The sequence below is a fragment of the Dermochelys coriacea genome, chromosome 1 (genome assembly GCF_009764565.3).
Source record: "Dermochelys coriacea isolate rDerCor1 chromosome 1, rDerCor1.pri.v4, whole genome shotgun sequence".
Taxonomy (NCBI): domain Eukaryota; kingdom Metazoa; phylum Chordata; order Testudines; family Dermochelyidae; genus Dermochelys; species Dermochelys coriacea.
This window is the reverse complement of record NC_050068.2, coordinates 166840499-166846498: the sequence shown is the minus strand read 5'-3', so window position 1 is coordinate 166846498 and position 6000 is coordinate 166840499. Positions and strand designations below refer to the sequence as shown.

The window sequence follows — 6000 nt, the reverse complement described above, 5'->3', positions numbered from 1 at the left end:
TAGGGGCCTCAGGGACATGCCGGCCACTTCCAGGAGCTGTACAGAGCCAGAGCAGGCATGGAGCCTGCCTTATCGCTGCTGCGCCACCAAACCGGATTTTTAACAGCCAGGTCAGTGGTGCTGTCTGGAGTCACCAGGGTCACTTTTCAACCGGGCATTCCGGTGGAAAATCAGACTCCTAGCAACCCTATTTTATGAAGTGGTAATTTTACAGCCAGCATCTTGACCAACACCAGGGATTGAATGGTGGGGGGCGGGGGACACTTAAATAGGTAAGGCTCTGCTGTTTGAGCTCAAGAGCCAGGTATGGTAGCAATGGGCTTGTGATGGGATGGATTGCCCACATTAGCCCTGCAAGAGCTGAATTAGGCCAGGTGGGCCTAATCAGCTCATTAGGCTGCAAGCAGGGGGTTCCTTAGGCTAGGTGGAGGCAACTGATTGGGAACAGGGTCATCTGTGCAGGAAAAAGCAGGGCCTGTATAAAGTCAGGTAGCTGGCTGTAGAAAGGAGGTTATTACTATAAAAGGCTGTAGATACTTCCTGTATGGAGGAAGTTACCTACTGATAAACCCAGTGGGAGGGAGGAACTAGGTATGCAGGAAGAAGTCCAGTAGCAAGCAGTAGGAGAGTAGAGGGACCATGACTCCTTAGTATAGAGTCCCTGGGTTGGAACCCAGTGTAGACGGTAGACCTGGGTTTCCCTAGTGGCCACTAGGAAATGGCAAGGACAATGGAGGTGCCAGCCAGATAACATTTCTGGAAAGACTGAATTTCCTGAAAGGAGAGGACTTTAGTAACTTAGCCAGAGGGCCAACCTAAAAAAAAGAAGAAGCTGCAGACCTAGCAGTGAGTAGGGCAGCAGAGTGAGACAAGATGGGAGAAGAAAATACCACAGAGAGAGTGCAAGCTGGCAGGGCTAATTCCAAGTGGCGAGAAGGAGGTGCTGCTTAGACCATGTGATATGTGGTGGAGAATGGGCAAATGATCACCCCTGACATGAGGGGAGGTCAAGAGACACTGGAAACGCTTTTAAGGCAGTGACCCTGATACAAGGGGAATAGGAAAGACTATAGGTGTGTTACAGATGTGGGGGATGAAGACACCTGAAAAGGGAGTGCCCCTACTTTGGATGGGGGGGAAGGATGGGGAAGAGAAGCTTTATTTGGATAGGTGAAAATAAAGAGAGCCCTAAAGAATCCATCCTTGGGGGAGAGCAGGAAAAGGAGGGGTGTGTTTTGCTTGTGGTCAGCAGGGGCACCTATGGAAGAGATGCCTGTATATGAGCTGTGAGGGGAAGATTAGCCCAGGGGAAGAGTTTGCTTTAGGTGCTTGGAGGTTGCCTATATAAAAAGGCATTACCATCTTAAGAGAGGGCCTAGTAGCAAAGGGGAAGGCAAGGATCCCAATGACACAGGAAAAAGGGGCTCAAAGATAAATTGATTAGGACGGAGAGGGCTCAGCTGGAAATAGGTATGACTACAGAGCTGAAGCAGGCTACTGTAGGGACCCAAACACTGGCAGAAAAGTGTAAAGATGTGATGGAGGAACAGGACAGACTGTGGCTCGTGGTCAGGGACCTAAGACAGAAAAGGGATGACTTGAGTATCCAGGTGTGGCAGGTGCAGGTAGATAATTTAGAGAATACCTGCCCACCTCAGGTTGGGGTCTTGAAGGTGTGTGATGGGATGCACTCCCTATACTAGCCCTGCAAGAACTTAATTGGGCCAGGTGGGCCCAATCATCTAAATTGACTGCAAGCAGGGGAAACTTAGGGTATGAGAAGGCCACTGATTGGGAACAGGGTCACCTGTGCAGGAACAAGCAGAGTCTGTATAAAGCTAGGCAGCTAGCTACAGAAAGGGGAATTTTGTTGCTGGGAAAGGCTGTAGGGAAGGAAGCTGAAGTCAAGCCCTTAAGTCGCGGGGGAGCTGGAGGCTAGCAAACCTGGGGAAAGCCAGATGTGTAGGAAGAAGCCCTGGGAAACAGCAGCAAGAGGTGGGACTGTGGCTGCTTGTTATAGGGTCCCTGGCCTGGAACCAGTGTAGAGGGTAGGCCTGGATTCCCCTACCAGCCACTGGGAAGTGACGTGGACAGTGGAGGTGCTAGCCAGCCGGTCTGGAAAGACTAAATTCCCTGCAAGGAGAGGACTTTGGTCCAGAGGACCAAGCCACAGAGAGGAAGCTGCAGACCTGGAAGTGAGTATGGCAGTAGAGCAAGACAACATTGGAGGGAGAGTATAAGCTGGCAAAGCCAATCCTCAGGGTGGCCAGTAGGAGATGCCCCTCCCTGTGAGTGGGCCTGTGTTAGGGCTCTAACAGCCTGCGCTGTGCAGGAGGTCAATTTTTTGGTCAATTTCATGGTCCTAGGATTTTTTTTAAATGATGCATTTAATTATTTCAGCTATTTAAATCTGAAACTTCATGGTGTCGTAACTGTAGGGGTCCTGACCCAAAAGAGGTGGGGTGTGGGGGGCAGAGTCTCAAGGTTATTGTGTGTTGGGGCGGGGGGGGGTGTATGGAACTGCTTCCCTTACTTCTGCACTGTTGCTGGTGGTGGTGCTGCTCTCAGAGCTGGGTGGCTAGAGAGCGGCGGCTGCTGACCCGGAGCCCAGCTCTGAAGACCGAGCTGCTGCCAGTAGCAGTGCAGATGTAAGGATGGCATGGTATGGCATTGTCACCCTTAATTCTGTGCTGCTGCTACTGCTGGGGCACTGCCTTCAGAGCTGGGCATTTGGCCAACAGCTACTGCTCTCTGGCTGACCAGCTCTGAAGGCAGCACGGAAGTATGGGTAAATTCTGTAAAAGCAGCAGTGTCAGATCAAGGAGTTAAAAACACTCCTCATTGAGAATAAAAACAGTAAAGGTCTATGTACAAATGCTGTTATGTTCAGAGCCTACAAACAAAAGTTAGATTAAAAACAAAAAATACTCATGCTGGCAGGGTGAAACGTAGCACTCCTTTTTCTTTTCATTCAGAATGAAAACAAAGACCAAAACCAGAGAGAGACAAAGTAGGCTGCTCTCTAAAACAGAGTCACAACTCAACCTGCCTTGCTCTAGATGGCTGCCAACTGACTTCTGCTAGGTCTAAATAATACACTTCCTATAGAGCCTCATGTCTGCAAGCAGGACCATCCCCAAAAATTAAAAGCACAGGCTACAGGGTTGTTCTGTACTCTTGCTTGCCATAACTCTCACCCATAGAGATAAGGGTTCAATGTTGGGGGTTTAATGGTGGCAAGAAAACTTTGTCATGACTTCAGTTGACTCAGCATCAATGTTATAGTGGATGTCTTGGATCAGTGCACTGCCTTATGAGTTTGACTCTGAGCAACTTCCAGGCATGTCAGGAGGAGCCAAACCTGCAAGGATGTAGAGGTGGTTGATGTGAGTAGACATGAGGCAACTTGTAGTATAGTGGCAGGCAGTGTTAAATACAGGGTCTAGCTTTGTGTGAAGGGATTATGCCCATACTGCACAGGCATATTTAGCAGAGGAGTAGCAAAATGCCAGTGCTGTTGATCAGAGTGGATGGGTCTGCACCCCACTTCAATGTAACCAGCTTGCTGAGGAATGTTTTGTGTGCTAACCTTGGCTTTAATTTTCTCAATGTGGGCTCTAAAGGAGAGTGTTTGAGAGTAACACTGGGGTATTCAGGATTTAAGAGCACATTTGCCCTCTGTTTTTTGAGACAGAATGCACTGACTTGTCTTTGGCTGCATAATACTTGTCTCGGGTATTAAGTGCATTCATCAGGGTATTCAAAATATGCTAAACTTTTTGTGCTGTATGGTGATAAAGCATTTTGTGCTGAGGGCAGCTTGGCTGGTTATTTGTGTAGCACATACATTGGCCTCTCAAAGGTGCACCTTAGCAGTTGGGTATTCTTCTATTGTCAGCATCTGCTTCATTTGCCACAAGTTAATGAAGAATCTCCTCCTCCTCTCCCTTATGGTCCATATTAGCTTTGATGTTTTTTCATTACCATTAGTACCTTGGCAAAGAGCCCACAATAATTGTTGGTCTCTCAACTGCCTATGCTATAGCCAAACACCACTCCTATAATCAATCCCTTTTTATATCCATCTTTGTGTCAAATTTAGAAGCTTCCCAGTGCATGACTGACCCAAGCAAAAGCTAGCCTGTTCACTGATAAGTGGTTCAATAACTAGTGTCAGGCGATAAACAGTACCTGTTCAAACAATTTTAAAATATCCCACAGGAATGAGAGGTTGACTGTTTTGGGTCAGATGTTTCCTTACCTCAGCTTGTTGCCAGATTTTTGGTATCTTGAGCTGGATGAGACAGGTATTTGACATGACCAGGAGCCACTTGCATGGGTGTGGGCTAACATTTTTTTATCTCTGTTCAGATATCCTCAGTTCAGATGCTTTCCCTGTTTTCAAGGCATTGATACTAGTGTCTCCCTTCTCCATGGAGGAATTGGTTGCAAGATCTAGATTACTGGATGTATCCAGGGGTATTTTCCAAAGTGACCAGTTAATAGTAGTCTGCTTAAACTTCCTATTGAATAGCATTTGATGGGCAGTTTGATCAGCAGAAATGTTGAAATGATTGCTTATCTTTGCGTTGTCGGTCTATCTACATTTTACTGTCATGGGTCATATCCCTGGATTCTGTCAAGCTCTGCCAGATTTTAAGCAATCTCAAGCTATTTCTGACAGATGTTCACCAGCAACCACTGTCTCATCTCCAAAGAGGTCATCTTGGAATTTTTGCCTGCATGCCTCATACAGTATGGCTGACTGGAATATGTTGTTGTTTTTTTGACATCCATGAGGTGTTTCTCCTAGCAGATAGACATATAGCTTTGCAATGTGGCTGTAGTTTTCGGGTATCAGGTCAATAAGACTGGCAGCTAGGTCAAGATCTTTGGAGAATTCTGATCAATTTGTTCTCTTGAAGTTGAAGCAACGTCCAAATGACACAATGACAGCAGCATTTACCCCCATTCTAAAAGGGTGGCATTGCAATCTTGGAACTGGGTCTAGCACAAATGTTCTAGCCTTTGTTAGCACTATGCTAGGTCACATCTGTAGGTCAGGATTGTACCCATGCTTCCACCAACCACAGTTAAAAGAACGAGGTAGCTTTGGGTCATGAATCAGGCTCAGCAGCCCACATCTCAACCAAGTTTCCATCGTCCTTGTTCTCTGTTGAAATTGCCTATCATGATGTATTGCACATCTTGTTGTACAGGCAGGTTGATCAAACTAAAATATCTCTGGTGGCTTGTAGGTGGATGTTTTGGAGAACTTGTAGAGCTCAATAATATCTAGATGACTTTCTTCCATTTTATGGTGGATGCAATCTTGATGCAAGGTTTAACAGGAGCCTTCACATGGCAGCCCCCTGTCGGCCTCAAAGGCTGTAAAATCTGCTAAATACCTCGAACTACCACTTCCCCACTAAGTAATAGTCACTACAGTATAATTAGGCTCAATATCTAAGGAGCAGGTAGGGGACCAAAAAGTGACTCAGTGACACTAAACTTTAGAAGGGGAGATTTCAGTAAAATGAGAAGGTTGGTCAAAAAGGCCCTAAGTAAAAAGTAATGACAGTAAAATTTTTAAAGGTAGTATGGATGAGACTTAAAGAACCCAAATTATAATAGCCTTGCTGAACCTAAAGGGAAGTAGGGACAATGTGTAACCCAATATGGCTAAATGGCAAAGCTCCAGAGGCTATTCGAGCCAAACAGATACTTCACTTTTTTGAAATCTGATCCTAGTGAAGCCGATAAACGAACATAAATTACAGAAAGCAGAATGTAAGAAGGAAATTAGAAGGGCCAAAATGGAGCCAATAGCTGAAGATTTTAAAAAAAAAATTCTTTACAGCAGAATCGGGGAGCCTGCAAAGTAAGGTGACATTAATGAAACAGAAAGGTAGGAAATTAATTACACATTGCATGAAAAAGTATTTCCTTTTAACAGTTTTAAACTGTGGAACTCACTGAGACCAAGAATTTAACACAAGT

The 6000-nt window shown here is 45.8% G+C and overlaps 1 long non-coding RNA gene across 3 annotated transcripts in view; it reads left to right on the top strand.

Annotated features, from left to right (window-relative positions):
• The window catches only part of LOC122458936, a 71743-nt gene continuing 65743 nt past the window's right edge, over positions 1-6000 (top strand). Inside the window, exon 1 of one of the 3 annotated variants that reach the window (XR_006279297.1) lies at positions 1-272. This is a non-coding gene — a long non-coding RNA (uncharacterized LOC122458936). Of the gene's footprint in view, positions 273-309; positions 2289-6000 lie in introns of those variants that run through there. The other 2 variants (XR_006279296.1, XR_006279298.1) reach the window with 2 other exon arrangements.